This window comes from Haemaphysalis longicornis, unplaced genomic scaffold, assembly GCF_048455015.1.
Source record: "Haemaphysalis longicornis isolate Haplotype H1 unplaced genomic scaffold, Haemaphysalis longicornis Haplotype H1 scaffold_2, whole genome shotgun sequence".
Taxonomy (NCBI): Eukaryota; Metazoa; Arthropoda; class Arachnida; order Ixodida; family Ixodidae; genus Haemaphysalis; species Haemaphysalis longicornis.
The window spans coordinates 953,645-973,823 of NW_027526295.1; the positions used below are offsets into that span (position 1 = coordinate 953,645).

The window sequence follows — 20,179 nt, forward strand, 5'->3', positions numbered from 1 at the left end:
TTCTATAATAAAGTCATTCATTCCATTCCATTCCATTCATGTGATGATGACGATAATGATGATGGTGGTGATAGGACAAAGCTTACATGGGGGATTCGAAAAAAAACCAAATCGCAAAAACTGCGTGAATCAATTGCCAAGCCTAGTAGGAACATTTTTTTGTCCGAAATGCTGTATTGTGTTGGCTGTTTGTATCAGGGAAACTGTTTAGCAAATCTCAATTTTTTGTGTCAGCAGTTAAAAAAAAAGATATTGCTCAGCAGGCTCACATGAGCGCGGGAACGGCGGCGACCGCACAGCAGTAAACAAAGCCAAGGAAATGCATAGCGCACGTGTGTGCGTGCCTCACAACGACCTCCCAGCGTCCTCTGCGCACGTTTGTAAATTCTAGCGTAACCACTTAGGGGAATTGGTCAATATTGTGGCGACCGCAAGGCAGTTCAAAAGACGAAGAAAGTTCCGACCCTCCGGCGTGCTTGCCCCGCGACGACCGCCCAGCGTCCCCGGACATCGCCTCCGGTATTTTTACAATGCCAAACGCATCGCGCGCTTCCCAATGGGAGGGTCTGGTACGCCTGCAGTTTACACATGTCACAAGGTAGAACCCCGAGCTGAACCGGGATCACGAAACCCTAAATGAATTCGAGAGCGGCTTGGACTTGGTTGCCAATGCAACCGATGTTTAAGGTTGTCAAATTAATGGCGCTCGCACCAGCGCTACAAAGCTCAGAGCCGTTACGAAGCATATTTTGCCAACATTGCCGATCTTCACCACGCGTCGCCGCAAGCTGAACTGGTCCCATGACTGAAGCGCTGAGAATTCTGCCCATTGGGGGAGATTGGCCGGAGTAGAAGCAGAGGGCTTGGTTGGCCGGTCCGGGCTGATGCATTTGTCATGGTAAAAATACACGAGGCGATGGCCCGGAGCACATTTGTCAGGCAGCATACCGACTTAGAGAGATTGGCCAAGGTTTGCATTAATAAACTACAGTGCTCGCCGTAATCATGCCAGTACTTACTCTAAATGAGAAAGACTAGCATTTGTCATAATTTGGGCAACAGTTGCACGGAACGAGAAACACACGTATGCCCCTCTAAGGTGATGTCCAATGATTATCACTCCAAAAAATTGAAACAAGCTCACACCTATAGCACCAATAGTAGAGTAAAGGTGGTTGCGACAGTGAAGAAGCCAGTCGGCTGCAATCGTGGCCTGGAACCTTCGGGATTGTCGTGTAGGTTGCATACATCTTCGCTACCGTCAGGTCATACTGGTTAGTGTGAGCTTCCTTCACTTTTTGGTAAATAAAAGAGACCCAGATGACACAAAAAGTTTTCAATTCCACGATCACGTGCATCGGTTCTTTAAGATACCTAAACCGTGTTGTGAGCCTCATTGGTCACCTACCAAAATGAACAGTTCAGGAAGCTCGTCTATTAAGGATTCGAGTTGCCAACTGGAGCACCAGTGGTCTGGTGGAATATACAAAGCATACTAAGATCCCCTTATTAAAAATGATTACCCGCACAGCAACAGCTTCCAGTCTAGTAAGGAACTGAGCGGTCTGGAACAGAACAGATTTTTGTATAACAACGGCTACTCCTCCAGAATAATATGACTGAAGTGTCTGTCTTTCTTCAAAACCGAGCATTGTTTAAGAAAAGTGGTGTGCTTGGAAATGAGATGGGTCTCCTGGCAGCAAACAATGTTTGATTGGTTCTGTGAAGCATTGCATATACATCGTCGAGATTCTTTAAAGCCCCTACAATTCCATTGAACTATGGTTTCTACTCTTATTACAGCTACACATTTCTACCCTGGTGCTTGTGAGTTGGGTGCGGTATTTTATATAATTAAATCAGGTTTGAGACCAGTAATTCGGGGAAGAGGCTTTTTTATATGCCCAGCAGCGCCGAGTCGCTCGTTTGGTGGTAAAGTCCATGTCCTCGTCTGCCCTTAGAGAATTCGGGTCTCTTGAATACCCACCACGAGCAGCCTTTTCGGCCCCAACCGCGTGCCTAACAAGCGTGGGACGACGCGCAGCAATTGTTGCAGCAGACGCAGGGAGCTCCATTTCCATGCTTACTATGCCCTCAGAAGCACGCGGGGCCAAGTGAGCACTAGCAGCCAAACCTACGCCCCTTCCGACGGTGTTGCGTATACCCACAGCATCTGCATGCTCCGCAGGTTGTGGGCGACATTGGGGACTGATGCGGGACACAGTTCGCTTCGCAGCACAGCGTCGTCGCTTACACAAGACGCCGCTCCACCCCCCGCTACGTGCGTCGACCTATCTTCCAGACGAAGCATTGCATGTCTTTTGCGCTCTTCTGGAAATAATTTGAGAAACTTTCCTGTTGATTATTTTTGTCATCTTCGAACTTCTTGCACGGCCGAGAATATCCTGGATGAGGGGCATCACAATTACAGCACCTCACATGTGTGCACTGTCAGTTTTCTGTCGGGTGATCATGGTGGGAACTCTTGGCGAAAGTCCGTTTTCCCCTACAAGACTTGGAACCATGCCCAAACAGTTGACATTTAAACCAACGGCGTGGGTTTTGTATGTATGGCTTCGGGAGGCAGTGTATGAAACCTGCTTTTACTGACACACGAAGTGTGCTGCGGTTTAATGTCAGAATGTGATGCTTAGTTTCGATTTCTTTGTTATCACGCCTGATGTTTATACTCACGCAGACCTTGAACGAGATCAAATTAGGTTTCATTCAACCGTTCGGTCTCTAACACGATACTCTTGCAGCTGTGCTGAGTGTCGCTGTGTTCATCAGTGTCGTATTATTCGAAGATATGCAAATAAACGCACACGTGTAATTTTTGAAGCCTTTTGCATTAGTCAGAGGGGCTACCTTCCGTGCTTCTGTATGAAAATGAAATCGCGTATCTTTCAAATGTATAAGTGGGCCTAATTTATCGATGACCATGTGACAATAACTTGTGTTTTTTCATCCTCCCTTGCTGTCTGTAATTTCCTTTTTCCCGTTCCATTGCTTTGTAGATGTGTATATAAGTCGCCTGCAAGCAATAAAAATTGTTTGTTAGTCAGCGCCGCTTGTCGGTCTTCTACTCTTTTTTTGCGCTGTTTCCTTTGCGCTCTTTTTTACATTTTTAAACATGCACTAACCAGCCCGCTTGCTCCCAGTTCTAAGCTGTCCAGGGTTCGGGGAGGTGTGATGGTGGTGGTTAGATTCAGACGGTTTGCAGACTGTTATTTGTTTTTAACTTCAAACCGTATGTCCCCTGACGATAACTTCTTCCCGTCGCAGTTCTTTCCTGAAGCACTTTCAATTACTTTTGATGTTAGGAATACAGATTTACTACTGAGAGGCGAGTCTTTATCACCTGATTGCGTAACCGAGAAATGGGGGAACTTGTCCGAGTTTGAGAAAACAATGTTGGATAGTGGTTTGATGACAGCTTCTGTGCGGGCGCTTTTCGGGGCCGATCATTGGGCAGGGAAGATTTGAATTATACCATACGGCATAGCATGAACGAGGGTAGGGAGTGGTTGGTCCACTGAGGTTACCCTCGTGCTCAGGAAGATTCCGGGCGCCCCGTCTAATCAACTGGCAGAAAGCCCGTCCGCCGGAGCTTGACCAAGACTACGACGGCCACCATTTACAGCTTCTAGCCTTTGACTTTTAAACTTCTCCCTTCGTTAGGTAACATCTTATGTATGGGGGCTCGGGGAACATAGTGTCGCCACTCACTGTTACCAAGATTGCTCAAGGTGTCTCGTGAGGGGAGAGGTCATTGTTTGCCGAAGATATCATCTGCTGGCAAGTTCCCCAACGCTAATAAAAAGTGTTTCCATAGCATCTCATTTACTATTTAAGTGTGTCGTAAAGAGGTCTAACAAATATCAAATGCCAAGTTACTAAAGTTTTGTTCGTGTATCCTCAAATCTTAAAATAAGAATACGCAAGCTACAAAGAAATAATGCTTATAGGTACGAAGCCAGAACTTCGATGACGGGTCAAAAACAGATTGTCGTTGAAGAATCTCAGCGAAGAGAATTTCGGAGTGTTGCGGATGCATGTTGAACAAGATCTGAAGTACTAAAGACAAGGATTGAAGAGGGAGGACAAGGAAGATCAAGTGAAGTAACAGAGCAATGGCAAAGCCTCTTGGTTCTTATTTCATCGTTCGTAGTTGTTTTGAGCCTCTGCACCCTGGTTCGGCAAACACCCGAGGAGATCTAATCCATACGCGCGCGTATAAGTAATAAAGCGTAAGTTCAAAAAGCCAGCGAAGTTGTCAAACATTTGGTCTCGCACCAGCGACGCATACCCCGATCACGATAGAAGAACAGCTGCTCTAGAAGCTGTTGTTCCAAAAAAGTACCGAGCAGTTGTGAACCCAAGTTTGGGTCTTTGGAGATTGTAACAGAAAATTATAAATTATGCAGAAATTATTTCAGCAGGATTGTCACCACTGTCTACAATTACCGCACTGCAGACGATACCTGTACACTCTTTTGACTACACCAAAAAAACAGCTGGAACGAATTACATTTGGCCCTGCACTCTCCAATTATCCTATCTGGCTTTGCTTAAAAAAATACCCGTCGCCTCACAATTGGAATTTTAGCATAAAGGCACAAACACCTTTAAGAACAGATTATACCTTGCTATCTAGTGAAATTTATGTTTAATGTGCTATCGATATCGCCGATGTTTCTTTTTATGCCTTATCACAGAGGATAGCCGATGTACCGCGGAGGAGTTCAAGAAAAATTATAGCTGAATCTCACACCAGATGCGGCATTTTGTTGTGCATGGCAAGCGCTTACAGGTGGAATAACAAAGTACACCACTCGCGTTGTTTCATTCTTTCTTTCGTCCTTTTTGTTCAGGCTCTAACGTCTGTCATAAACGAGGGCAGCAATGTTTGTAGGATGAGGTTATTACCAGTAAAACATATCTGTAATGATGGCGCAGGTGCTTAACGTCAATCTGAAAATCGCTGGTCAACAAACCGATTAAAAACTGGCTGCGTAATTCATTATTTGGCTGAAAATATCCCCGAATGATGAAAGCCTTGTGCGGATCCTGTTAAGTAACATCATCATTCCGTGCCTCACCCAACGTTTTACGCTCTTTGTCTCCCCTCTGGTTTCTCCCATGATGAATGCAATGGAGGTGTGGCGAACTATATTTAAAGTAAGAAACCACAAACCACAAAGTAAGAAACTACAACCGGAACTAGAACCGGAAACTACAACCGGAAACTACAGCCGCTCTTCTGGCGAAATGCGAGTCTGCGGCGGGGATGTGCGCTCTGGCTTCCGACGCGTTGAAGAAAATTTCAATGTATTCTCATTATAATTACCATTGATTACACTCATCTTGAGTTATCAGTTTTTTTCTTGCTTAGAATTTAGAATGCTTGTCAACTGCTTTAAAATATTTTTTCGCGGCACCCCGTAAGGAGAATAACATCTGCGGGAATTCCGGGGATTCTTGTATTACAGCGCACTACAAACAGGACACAGGGAAGGACGCAGACACAGCGCTGACTAACAACTGAGGGGTTTATTGGGAAAGTGAACATATATACCATGCAATCAAACACAAAACCAATATCAAGTGTGAACAAAGTATGCACTCTCATCTCATTGACGGTTGGCCAGAAATTTTAGTTCTTTTTCTGATAGGGCTACAGAAGGCATGCTGATGCACTTGTCACTCGGCCGATGAATTTCGAAGGCCTCGATGATTTCTCGGGTGATCTTATGATTTCCTTTTCCTATCAGCTTGCACTTATCGTACTGTGGTTTGCACCGGCACTGCTTACAGTGGGCGGCTAGGTGCCCTTCCGCGACAAGCTTTTCTACTTTGTTGTGATGCTCCCGAAGCCGGTCGTTGATACATCTTCCCGTTTGTCCTATGTAGCTCCTCTTGCAGTCCAAGGGCAATGAGTATACTACTTCCTCCTTGCATGCCACAAACTGATTGTGATGCCTCGTGCCACATTCCCGACGCTTCCTCTCTCTTGTGTTTACTTTTTAGCACAACCGGATAAGTTTTTCCGGTGCCGAGAACACTACATTCACGCCTGCGCGCTTGCCCGTCTTTTTTAGGTTGTGCGCAACTGCGTGGATGTACGGCACTACAACTACATTTTTTTCTTTTCTCTTTTTCTTGATTTGCAGCTTGAGTATCATCTAAAACCTGCCTGCGAGCTGCTTTGGGCATGGCCTTTGCAACCGTCAATAAAAGATGCGAGGGGTACCCTGCTGAGCGAAGCCGGGTGCCCTGTTGTTGAAACGCCACTTCCGTGCGATGAGCACAAGTCTTCCGCAAAGCACTTTCGAAAGATGACTTAACAATGCCTCTCTTGACAAGCTTTGAGTGCGCAGATGAAAAGGGGAGGATCGGTTTCATGCTTCGTGGCTCATAGCACCAGCAAGTATGTGACTCAGAAAAATGTAACCTGAGGTCAAGAAACCTTATCGAATCCCCTTCCGGCATCTCGTACGTCACCTCAAGGGGTGCAAGGCTCTGTCTGAAAGCCTTAAGAACTTGATCAACACCGGAAAGAAACTTGTCTCCGTCACAATCTACAATCACCAAGTAGTCGTCAACATATCTGAATATTTTTACAACGCTAGACCCTTGCAAGCGCATGCTCAAAATCCTATCGTGATACGCGAGAAAAATATTGCTTAAAACTTGGGCACACGCTGAACCAATACAAACTCCATTCTTTTGGATAAATACATCGTCTTCCCAAGTTACGTAAGTTGATTTCAGGTAAAAAGTTGATTTCCGGTGTTGATCAAGTTCTTAAGGCTTTCAGACAGAGCCTTGCACCCCTTGAGGTGACGTACGAGATGCCGGAAGGGGATTCAATAAGGTTTCTTGACCTCAGGTTACATTTTTCTGAGTCACATACTTGCTGGTGCTATGAGCCACGAAGCATGAAACCGATCCTCCCCTTTTCATCTGCGCACTCAAAGCTTGTCAAGAGAGGCATTGTTAAGTCATCTTTCGAAAGTGCTTTGCGGAAGACTTGTGCTCATCGCACGGAAGTGGCGTTTCAACAACAGGGCACCCGGCTTCGCTCAGCAGGGTACCCCTCGCATCTTTTATTGACGGTTGCAAAGGCCATGCTCAAAGCAGCTCGCAGGCAGGTTTCAGATGATACTCAAGCTGCAAATCAAGAAAAAGAGAAAAGAAAAAATGTAGTTGTAGTGCCGTACATCCACGCAGTTGCGCACAACCTAAAAAAGACGGGCAAGCGCGCAGGCGTGAATGTAGTGTTCTCGGCACCGGAAAAACTTATCCGGTTGTGCTCAAAAGTAAACACTAGGGAGAGGAAGCGTCGGGAATGTGGCACGAGGCATCACAATCAGTTTGTGGCATGCAAGGAGGAAGTAGTATACTCATTGCCCTTGGACTGCAAGAGGAGCTACATAGGACAAATGGGAAGATGTATCAACGACCGGCTTCGGGAGCATCACAACAAAGTAGAAAAGCTTGTCGCGGAAGGGCACCTAGCCGCCCACTGTAAGCAGTGCCGGTGCAAACCACAGTACGATAAGTGCAAGCTGATAGGAAAAGGAAATCATAAGATCACCCGAGAAATCATCGAGGCCTTCGAAATTCATCGGCCGAGTGACAAGTGCATCAGCATGCCTTCTGTAGCCCTATCAGAAAAAGAACTAAAATTTCTGGCCAACCGTCAATGAGATGAGAGTGCATACTTTGTTCACACTTGATATTGGTTTTGTGTTTGATTGCATGGTATATATGTTCACTTTCCCAATAAACCCCTCAGTTGTTAGTCAGCGCTGTGTCTGCGTCCTTCCCTGTGTCCTGTTTGTAGTGCGCTGTAATACAAGAATGTCGAAATACCAACTCGCCCATCAGTCCACACTCGTCAATTCCGAGGATTGTCTAATTTGTCACAATCTTAAGCAGCTTGTCCACAATGTCAGTTTTTTACCACCAGAGTTGACTATGAGTAACCAAAGACGACGGCTTCTTTTATTGTTTTTAAGTGCTTGTTTATTTCCTTTCGCCAATAGTGTAAATTTACACAATTAAAGCGATTAGCTGCTGTCACGTCGCCATTTATGTATTTTTCCGCTCATGCAAGGCGTGGTGCAGGGTTGGTTTGTCTTCGTTATTTTTTACCCTGTGTCGAACGTTTTTCCTGGCCTTTCAGGGCGCAACACTTTGGCGGCCGCATCTGTGGTTTCGCGGCGGCGATGGGGTTGTAACTGAGCGAGCGGAGGCAGGGAGACAACAACGGAAGAAAATGTGGCAAGAAAGTGAAGGGAGGGCAGTGTGCTAAACCTCACACGAGACGCTCGTAGGAGAGTGGTGAAAGTGTGACTGGGAGGGGGCACTCGCTCTTTCTATCGGTACATCACATCACACTTTCGGGAAACGCTGCGGCTACGTGCGTGGCTAATCCGAACCACGCGCAGGGTGTTCCAACACGATTTGCCGCCACATGGTCGCCGGCGGAGGCGACGCGCTGTCATAACGTCAGAGTAGTGCGTGCTCCCGTGCATTTGCTGAGTGAACGAAAAAATGAATTGATTGTCCAAAAAATCCTGGGCCATCTACACTAACGTGAAAACTGGAGATGGTGAATCATTCAGTGCATCAGCGTATTCTTGTCGCCTTGGCGCTTCTGCCAACGTAGATGAAATCGCTGGGGGTAAATACAGATTTGCTCTAAGTGTTTCTTGTCTTTGGACCAAGAAACTCTCCATCGCAAGGTGTAAACGAGTGTCGCCATGTTTTTTATGACGATTGTCTTTCTGGGGCTACTTAAACGCAGAAAGTTTGGTTGGTCTGTCTCTATGTTTGTGACTCGATTCACCAACCCGGCCAAACTGAAACAACAAATCCGCAATAATCTTGTATACCCACAGCCAAATCTCAACTTCTAAGTCCGGTGTTAATGTTCATACTAGTCAACATAGTTGAACACGAAAAAAACATTACGGAATATCAGAAAAAAATCAATACATGCGTAATATTTGCAGGGCTTCTTTATTTAAAAAATCCACATATGCATTGTTTTTACGATAGCAACTAAAATACTACATCAACTGCAGGAAACCGTTGCCTGCTGTTTCCACCGCTACAATATCGCCTGTCGGCTTTTAAGAAATCAAACGGCATCAGCGACGAAATGTTCCAGTAGATAGGCTACACGTTGCGCTTGGAACTCTCGTGGAGTAGGCCAACGTTGTTTTAAAACGTTATAGTAGGTTCCTTTGATTCACGCCCGCCTCCGTCCCTTACGGCAGCGCTGGCGTCGAGGCACCCGACGTGGAGCAGTGTAACGCGGTGACAGCAATCCGATCCAACCGAAACCCAGCATCCATATTCTTGCACTTCGATTGCAGGCCCACATAGGTGGACACAGAGTGGTCAACCACGTACTCAAGTAAGGGGAACAAACTGTCCACATAATGACAAAAACCCTTAACCAAAACGTGGGCATGAAGTAAGCAAATAAAACCGGGCTGCTAACAAAAACCTGGGTTTGAAGGAAGCAGACCTTCAAGGGACACTGAAGTTAATACCGGTTTTGCTTGCACTGCGTAGATTGGCTCGCACTAACATACTTTTCATCGTTTATTCGTTTGATAAGTCGGTAAATATTTTATAAAGCGCGAAACGAGGAAAACTACCATGCGCGGTCTGCGGTGGCCGCACCAACTACTTAAGGCTGTGACGGCGGGAGGAGATGCATCTTGATTTGACGATTTCCAAGGTTATCTGTGTTATCCGTGGGCAAAGTGGAGCGAGTGTGGCGTTCTTTATGCCGTACGTGTTATCTGGCTTGATTGGGAGAGTGTTTCAAACAAGTTTTGGTTTCGGTTCTGTGAAAAACTATGCTTGACATCCGATGGCATCGTTGGATGGGCATTCTCGATATCTCAGTAATCGTCGTACGGCGCTTCTGCCATGTTTGCGCCTGTCGAATGCCTAAGATAAGCCTCCCAGGACGGCTTGGAATCGAGCCGAGGCCTACACAGTGGATGAACGCCCTCCGCGTCACCGCAGACGCTCAAATTGCATGCGCTTTCCCCCCATTTTTGGGGCGTGCCTCACTCATGCCTGTATCGTAAAAAGCGTGTTCGCACCAGGCCAGGGGTCTGTTGATTCTGGCCTGTGCCCACTACTAGCAAGCAGTTGGCGCTTGTGGCAACAGCACACCAACGAGAACTCGCTATCGCGTCAGTGTCAGCCTGCGCGCGTTCTTCGAACTAGTTCGTGGAGCAGGGAACGTTACGGCCCAAAAATGTTGAATTCAGTATAGAAAACATTGACCGAAAACGAAACAGTCGACTTACAAAAAAACAAAAAACAGTGTAACCTCGGGGATTCGAAATTGTGACTTCCAAAATAACATACCTCGCGCTCCAGACCACTCGGCCACAAACCAGCGCTACCAGTGATGGAAATATAAGGTATGTAATGTATAACCAGTTTACACTTTTATTTCGTTTCAGTATTTTAAGCAGCTTAGGTGACTATTTGTTGTATAGCGCTCCTGCAGCAAGCGCTATGTGTAGCAGATGTGTGGTCGTGCTGCTGACCGCTGTGCTTGTTCTCCAAGAGCAAAAAAATGCTTCTTGTTTCCTAGTTTTACGCTGTACGGTAAAACTGTGAGTTCATTTTATTTACTTAGCACCTATATTGACTTCGCTGACTCTTCTCCCACCTTCAAGTGGCCTTAGATTTTCCTACTAGCGTAGCAGTCAGCGAAGCGTCGCATGTGCGCCTGTGCAGCGCTTGTGTTGAGCTACCTTGACTTGGAGCTAGATACAGTTCACAAACTAACAAATAAATAAAGGCACATTCTTCCATTCACAAACGTGTCCTGGCTTCGTTTCAACTCAGCGAACGAATTGCGACGACCCGTCGGCGGCCGGCGGATGAAACGCTGGGCAAACTGACTTTGTCGGAAGGTCGGCGAGTCGTGCAGTATCTCAGTCAAGCCGAGTCATCCCCTCCTGACGTCACAGAAAACGCCACAGAAAATGGGCAACAATGCAGAGAGGAGGACAGCAGTTACTGGCGCCATAAACTACGCATCCACGATGACCACGATGAAATAAATAAACAAACAAACAAATAAACAAATAAATAAATAAATAACATAACAAAACTTTATTGCAGACGGCGGACACGTCGGTCGGCATGGGGAATAAAGGAAGGTGGGGGCGGCGGATGTTTAAACGTTACATTCGGCGGTCGACGCCTGAGAAGCGCGCAAGTCCCACAGAGAGAGGAGCGTCTTCTGTGAAGTGGCGGGTTGAAGCGGCGTTGTCCAGTCCACAAGCCGGTGGACGCAGGGCGGAAGACACTTTGAACGGAGCGCTTGAAAGGCCGGGACACTCCCACAACACGTGGTGTACAGTGGGTGCGGCTCCTCTGCCGGCAACTGCGGCCACAGGTTGCTGATGGTGGACAGCATGCTGGTGAAGTTTTGGCACATAAGCACGCCTTATCGCTTAGCGCGACACCAGCCCGTGCTTTGTACAGAAGCACTTGTGCCCCCCGGGCCAATCCAATCGGCAGGGGAACGGGATCTGCTGGAACCAAATTCCGCAACGACAGCTTGGATGCGTTCCTGGCGGCAGCCTATGCTTCTCAAGGGTCGGAGTCGTATTGGGCGAATGGGACGGGTAACACCATGTTGAAGCGAAGTTCAAAGTGCTAGCTCGCCCACGCGTACGCGGTCTCGCGGCCGATCACGCCTGCCCGTCCCGTGACAGTCTACCCAAACGACTATAATGCGTATGTACCGCAGTCTGCGACAAATAGTCGTGATGCGATCACAGATGGTTCCGACGTATGGGGTTTGGCCAAATCGATCGAGAGCTTCGCGGCTGTCCGTAAATACTGTAAATTGGTGGTTGTCACTGGCGCCGTACATTGCCGCAATATGCTCCGCAGCGACAACTGCGTCGAGGCGTGCCTCGCACGAGCTTGGCGGACGAAGGAACTGAATCGTGCTGGACATGCGCATTTGGCCGTCAATACACGACAGTGAAGCGTACAATGTTGTCTTATTTAAGACCGCTGTAGTAAAGATGGCGCCGGCTCGAAGGTCAGCGCGTACCGCAGCGGCTGCGCTCATGTGGTGATAGTTACGGCCACGTAGGCTAGAAATATGCTTTGGAACAAGAACCAAGACTTCTTCCCAAGGGGCTCGAACAGGCAAAAGTTGCGGGGAAAGCGAGTCCCTCTAACAGGAAGCCACGTTTTTCACAGGCTGCCCCGCTCGTGTGGCTGCGCGTCTCCGGCTGTCGCCTTCGACCCTCTCCATTATGATAGCGCGTATTGGGGGCAGCTGAGAATAGTAGTAGGGTTCTTCCGCGCGTGTGTGCCAAGGTAAACCAGTCATTACTCTAAGGCTTTCGCGGTGTAATGACTCCAGTCGGTCATATTGAGTCTTCGTAAGGGCAAAGCATGGAGCCCCGTAGCATGCCTTGGAAGTAAGGATGGCCTGTGTAAGTGTGCGCAGAACCTGTGTTTAGGCTTCGCCGAAGCGGGCTCCGATTCTCTTGATGATGTGAAGCTGCTGTTTCCAAACATATGTGAGCTCCTGGAGAGAGAAAGAGAGAGAGAGAGAGGGGGGGGAGAGCAAGAGAGAGAGGGAGAACTCTTCAATGTGGGCCGGAGAGGTCAGCTCTGCTAGCGGCAGTGCTTGCTACTCCAGATGGGGTGATTACAATCCAGTGAAGTGAATGTGAGAGATCGGGAAGGCAAGAATTAGAGAGAAAACAAAAGTTAAATAAAAAATGACACTCAATGAAATGCAAGGAAAAAACTCTAAATAAAGTGAAGTAAAACAACAGAACGAATGGAGCCAAGGGAGCGCAGAACGCCTAACAAGAAACAGGAGTCAAAGCGCACGTGATGACTCCAACGCGTACAGATGTAGCCATGCGCAAAATAGAACACCTACAAAGTTTTGTCTAGTTCACAATCCGGCAAAAAACGCAGAAGTGTTTTTGTCACTAAAGACGAGTCATTGTTGTTGGCCCAGGGTCCAAGAAAGTGATACAACTGAAGAATTGCTGAACGTCGTACACGAGGCAGGCAGCTAGCCGCTGTTACTCGGGCAGCGGCAAAGCGCGGGCATATACACAAGTGCTCGGTAGTCTCGCCCACAGCGCACGTGGGACACAGTGGTGAATCCTCCCACCCTATGTTGAACATGAAGCTTCGTGTGTAAGCCACGTTGACACGCAAACGATGCAGTACACCTTCAGACGTTTTGGTTAGGTCGGGTGGAACAGGGAATTTACAGAGAGGGTCAATTCCGTGCAGAGGTAAATATTCGCTACGAGAGTGCTGCCCCTTCAACATTTGCTCACTCCGACCAGTTCCATAGATAAGGGCCCAACCATCCTCTCGAGAGAAAGAAGGTGTGTCATGTTACGTAGAGAATGGTAACATCAATAGAGTATTTCGGGAATGGAGTACAGTTAAACCTCGATATAACGAACTTCAATATAACGAAATTCTCTATATAACGAAGTTACAAGGCACACACAATTTACTTCCCATAGGAAACCATGTATATTGCAACGGCCCGCTCGGTACTGGCATCGCCATTAGCTATGTGATTTAAGCCTAATTCTGGCATTAAACTAATTGCTTACGAGTAGCGAACCCCTACATAACGCTACAATATTTTATCTCGATATAACGAAGCAAATGTTGCTGTAATTTCAATACAACGAAGTCTCTGAACTTGAAGAAAATTTACCCACAAGGACGATTTCCCCGTGACGACGTCTGAGGGGAAAGCGTTGGCAGCGCGCGCAACTTGGGTAATGCACGCGGCCGTGCCTCCCGGGATGAGCGGCAAGCAAGGGAGAAGCAGCGAAATCCTCCTGCTGTTGCTAATGGGCAGGTTCGAGTCCCATCCCAGCTTGTCTCCGATGTTGGTTATCAGCCATCCTGACGCTGTCTCCACTGTTAGGACTGGGCCCGCTCACCGCAGCCACCACTCTTGCGACTGGCCATCCGATCGCAGCCACCGGTGTAGCGACGTTGCCTTGATCCGTCCGCTATCGACGCGGCGTAGAGCAGAGCGAGGAAGTTCTCGAGTCGACGAAAAGCTGAAGCAACATTTATATGCAGTATGTACAAGGTTAAGCAAACGTTATATGGCTCGCACAAAGGCGACAGCACCTCTCCACTCAGTGCCTCCGAAACGTGCCGCCGAAGAATGCCGACGATAAGTCATAAGTGCCTCCGGGCGGGTTTCTATACCCCCGGAAGTTCGTTTGAGCCCAGAGAAGTTTGAATCGCTTCAATCAGGACTCTCGATGGCTGAAGTTTCAAATCCAACGAATCGTAGCGAAGCGACGCCTACGCCGTCTCCGCGAGTCGGTCGTTCACCCGGTGCAGGATTCGGCCGAGCCGCCGCGACGCTGCATACCTCCTCCCCCCATGCTCCTTTGCTGCAACCCAAAGCACCCAAAGTGGCCTCCCTCTTTCTCGTGCCTTCGCATCGCCTGGTGCGTTCTCTCGCCGCTTTTGTTTCCCGCGTGCGACGCCGCCATGAGAGGCTGTAAGCGGAAAGCTATTTTGCTTGAGCAAAAAGCGGTGATCCCGGAAGCTGTTTGGAAAGGGTGGGCTTGACAGCTGTACCGCAACGCAGTGTGCTTACCCGTTCCTCCCAACAATGCAGGTGTTCCTCGTAGCGGTCGTTCACCTGCTGCTGCCTGGCTTGGCAGTCGCTTCGTTGGACCCGTCACCGAATTTCACCTTCCTGCCGAGCAATGGCGAAGCAGGCACTGGCCCGCCCCCCTCCGCCCCCACTCCGACACTGTTGCGAGCGCCGTGGCTGGACTACTCTTCCCCCACTTCACACCGGACAGCCCCATCGAAGACGACATCACCGCTAGGAGCACCTATATATTGCGGACGGCCACCGGCGGCCCCATGTGGGCTTGACAGCTGTACCGCAACGCAGTGTGCTTACCCGTTCCTCCCAACAATGCAGGTGTTCCTCGTAGCGGTCGTTCACCTGCTGCTGCCTGGCTTGGCAGTCGCTTCGTTGGACCCGTCACCGAATTTCACCTTCCTGCCGAGCAATGGCGAAGCAGGCACTGGCCCGCCCCCCTCCGCCCCCACTCCGACACTGTTGCGAGCGCCGTGGCTGGACTACTCTTCCCCCACTTCACACCGGACAGCCCCATCGAAGACGACATCACCGCTAGGAGCTCCTATATATTGCGGACGGCCACCGGCGGCCCCATGTGGGCTTGACAGCTGTACCGCAACGCAGTGTGCTTACCCGTTCCTCCCAACAATGCAGGTTAGTAAGCATAGCAGCCTCTACGCGAAAAAATCAAGTAATTACTTCTAGTACAGCTGCCAAGCCCACAGTGCCTTGTCGCTATCATTGCCGAGTGTTTTCATGCTGGTCATTCTGTGCTACTGTTGTTGTCGGGAGACATTGAAACTAACCCTGGTCCTGAAATGGCAGAAGTACTCACGGAACTTCAAAAAATTAACGCTGGTGAAAATAAGCTGATATCCGAAGTTGAAAAATTAAAACAGCAGCTCCTAACAACCGGTAAAACATTGTCAGATCTAGGCAAGCGCATGAGTGAACTAGAACGTCACTACCAGAGCCTTTTGCCCTTGCGAGCCGACATAGCCTCAATTCAAGCCGACACCACCGCAACCACTCACTTAGTCCTTGAACTAGAAAATAGGCTGGATGACGCTGAAAACCGGTCCCGCCGCAATAACCTTATCTTTTATAACCTCCCAGATCCTAACCCAAAAGAAGACAACAATGAAACAGAACAACTTATTATAAACCACTGTCTTGAGCATCTGGAAATCAAAATAGACCCGAAAGAAATAGATCGCGCCCACCGCCTCGGACGCCACAAAAATGATCGCTGCCGCCCAATAATCGTCAGGTTCCCGTTTTTCAAAACCAAAGAAAACGCCCTTGCAAATGCACGCAAATTGAAAGAAACCAACTTCAGCATTGGCGAAGATTTTTCCGTCTCCGTTCGTAATGCCCGCCGTCATCTAGTTGCTTTCGCCAAGCAAAAATCAGGAAAATTTCAGATACATTTCAGAACTTTGCACATGGGCTCCAAACGCTACGTTTCTGACCAGACATCGCAATCGGTACAAGAAGTTGCGTAGCTATCATCGCGCCCAAAGAGTAAACCGCACCGCCCACGAATCCAATCGCGAAATGATCTTTCTTTTTCTGTTATCTTCACAAATATTCGCAGCCTCATGCCGAAGCGTCAACTCGTGTCTAATATTGTGGCGTCTTCTAACAGTAAAATTTTGATACTAACTGAAACATGGCTTACCAATGAAGTATCCGACGCCGAAGTACTTTCGGATCTACCAGGCTTTCATTTGTTTCGCACCGACCGCCAACGTGGCCGCGGGGGTGGTGTGCTAATCGCTGTTGCCCCGGAAATACCCTGTTGTATGGTCGACGTTCAGTCGGACATTGAAATTCTATGGCTACTTTGCCGCGCCTCGCCTCAAACAGTGCTACTTGGAGTGTGTTATAGGCCACCAAACAACATTCCAGGTTTCTCACGAGACCTAAATAATATGCTCACCACACTCACGTGCAACCACCCTAACGCCCACATTTTACTCTTTGGTGACTATAATTTTCCTAAAATTAATTGGCACGACCCCACACCCTCGTCAGCATACGATGTCGAAACGAGAGATTTTATAGACACTTGCCTGAATTTCAACCTAACACAACTAGTGTCAGAGCCCACGCGCATTGCAGGCGGCTGTTCTAACATCCTTGATTTAATACTAACAGACCATCCTGATTGCTTGTCCTCAATCTCATACCTACCCGAAATTAGGGATCACCGAGTAATCCACGCAGAGTTTTCGTTCCCCCTTCAGCGTCGAGAAAAACTCGAGAAAATAATTACCTTGCACGATAAGGGTAATTATGAAGCCATCAACACAACAATACAAAACTTTTTTCCGGTTTTTGAACATAACTTTCATACCCGATCTGTGCACGATAACTGGGCGATATTTAAACGCAAATTGAACGAACTAACCGACAAATTTATCCCCAAGGTATCACTATCTACCACGCCACAGAAACCCTGGTTCACGAACAAACTGAAGAGGCTAGCGAACAGGAAAAAGCGCCTTTTTCGAGCAGCGAAAACGAAAGAAACACCTGAGGCTTGGGAGAAGTACTATACAGCCGAAAAAGAATACACCACTGCTATTAGTAACGCGAAATATAAGTTTTTGATAATGATCTGCCAGGCATGCTTACCGGCAACACAAAAAAATTCTGGCTAGTCGTCAACCCTCAATCTGCTAACACAATCAACCTTACTAACGAATCTGGTCAAGTGCTCACGGACAAGCAATGCGCGAATGCTTTTAACACCGCGTTTTCGTCTGTATTTACTAACGAATTCAGCGTACCTACCCCTCCCGCCATGGTACTGCTAACATCCAGTATGTGCCCCATTGATTTTTGCACAGGCGGTATTTCATCTGTCATCCAACATATGAAACTGTCCTCGTCAGGTGGTGTCGATGAAATTAATTCAAAAGTACTAAAAAACATTCATGACGCTATCGCCCCATTTCTGTGTTTGATGTATGCGCAGTCGCTCTCCACCGGCATTCTTCCAGATGACTGGAAAATGGGCAAGGTCGTTCCCATCTACAAGTCAGGTGATAAAAACTGTCCGCTGAACTACCGGCCCATTTCTCTAACAAGCGTCCCCTGCAAAATCATGGAACATGTCATCTACTCTCAGATTGTAAACTTTCTAGACTCTAACAACTTCTTTCATCCTAGCCAACATGGTTTTCGGAACGGATTCTCTTGCGAAACACAACTAGCAATCTTTCTTCACGACCTGCATGCCAACCTTGACAACAACTTACAAACTGACGCTATCTTTCTAGATTACGCCAAGGCATTCGACACAGTTCCCCACCAAAGACTTATGCTAAAATTATCCCAGTTAAATTTAAACACAGATGTACTAAAGTGGATCGAAGCGTTTCTGACTAACCGTTCTCAATTCGTGCATGTCAATAACAAATCTTCATAGTGTCTCAAAGTAACATCAGGTGTACCTCAAGGTTCGGTTCTTGCCCCCCTTCTATTCCTAATATACATTAAGGACTTACCCCTCAGCGTATCTTGCAAAATCCGCATGTTTGCGGATGACTGCGTAATCTATCAAACAGTAACTAACGCTCACGACCAAGTGGTCCTCCAGCAAGACCTTAACCACATTCGAGAATGGTGCGATAAATGGCTTCTATCTCTTAACCCGAATAAATGTAAACTTGTTTCCTTTTCCCGCCGTAAAAATCCCTTTCTTTTTTCATATCACATCGCGAACGTCACTGTACAGTCACAATCATCCTACAAATATCTAGGTGTCACATTGTCTTGTGATCTTACTTGGAATGCGCATATTACTAACGTCATTTCATCCGCAAACAAAACACTTGGCTTCCTAAAACGTCACCTACGCCATGCGCCCCCTCACGTAAAGTTGCTCGCTTACCAGTCCCTCATCAGATCAAAACTTGAATATGCCTCCGCCATATGGAACCCGCCCCAAACATATCTCATAAATGATCTTGAATCTGTCCAAAATCGTGCCGCCCGATTTATTCATTCCCTGTACTCGTACAACATTAGCGTTTCATCCTTGAAAGCACAATCTGGCTTATCACCACTTTCTGTCCGCCGCCGTATCGCCACCCTTTCCCTCTTTCACAATTTTTTTCATTCTTCACTAAATGTAGCCCCCTACATCCTTCCCCCGACATACATTTCCCACCGCACCGGCCATCCACTTCAAGTGTCCCGTTATCGTACCAGAACTGTCACCTTTTCCGCTTCTTTTTTTCCCCGTGCAGCCAAAGATTGGAACGACCTTCCCTGCTCCATTGTTTCAACCACCTGCCCATTAAAGTTCATAGCAAATGTCAGTAGTCACCTGTGTTCATAGAACTAATGCGTTCAAATGTGTATTTTTCTGTATATCCACCCCTTATGTAATACCCCCCAGTGGGGTCCTTAAGGAAATAAAAATGAAATGAAATGAATTGAATGAAAAAGAAGAGAGGCGTTGCAGCTCGATTCGCGATATCACAAAGTACGCTGTGAACAATTTTAAAAGCTAAGGACGTGATTCTCAGCTCTGCAAAATGTGGTCGCTCAACATCGGCCGAAGCGCCTGAAGCCGCTACTTGGCTGGAGAAGGAAATGCCGAAAATATTGACGCGATACCAGCCATCGGAAGTCTACAATGCGGACGAAACAGGATTTTTTTATGAGATGCTGCCGAATAGGACGCTAGCACTGAAAGGGAATGGGTGCCACGGCGGTAAGCAGAGTAAGCTGCGTACACGGCTCTTCTGTGCGTCAATATGGACGCCAGCGACAAGCGGGTGTGGGTGAAAGAAGGTCACGGACTACTTTCAGAAAAAATAAAGGAGTGATTGCTTTGGTAGGTACCGAATTTCGATGCAACGAAATTTCATTATAACGAAGCATAGTGCCGATTTTTACGACTTCGTTATATCGAGACTTAACTATTTCCTTCTATTCCCGAATGACCAGGCAGCCATTGAAGCACGATGTAATGGTCCGCGCACACTACCGCTGTGTGGATTTCGCTTATTTCATACACAAGCTAACTGCTGTGGTTGGACAGCTTCCTTAAAGCCTGCAAAGCACCCCGTGAGTCTAAGAGGATCACCTGTCGCAGGGCATGGTGTGCACCAATGAAATGAAGGGCTGCCCTTACAGCCACTAGCTCAGTACCGGTGGATTATGTTTTGCGGCTCAGTTTTTTCCTGATTGTGCACTGGACCGGCAGAATCCACACGCCAATGGAAGATGATTCTGCAGTCACTGAGCTGTCAACCTAAACGTTCGTGTGGTCTGAGTACACGGTAAATACATATTCAAGTGTGAAAAACTTCAGTGCACGTGCGGGCATGGACGACTTTTTGCTTATTTCTGGAATTTTTGTCATTATATTCCATGGTACGAGTATCTACGGTGGCAATGCTGGCTTGACAGGTCGCTGAAAATTTGCTAAAAGCAAGTCTTTTACATGCGATGCAGTGATGGCTGCCAGATGAACCGCAA

The 20,179-nt window shown here is 47.6% G+C and overlaps 1 pseudogene; it reads left to right on the forward strand.

Moving 5' to 3' along the window:
- The first annotated feature begins 15,013 nt into the window (after window positions 1-15,013).
- Window positions 15,014-16,185, forward strand: LOC144166935 (uncharacterized; annotated as a pseudogene).
- Window positions 16,186-20,179: the final 3,994 nt, after the last annotated feature.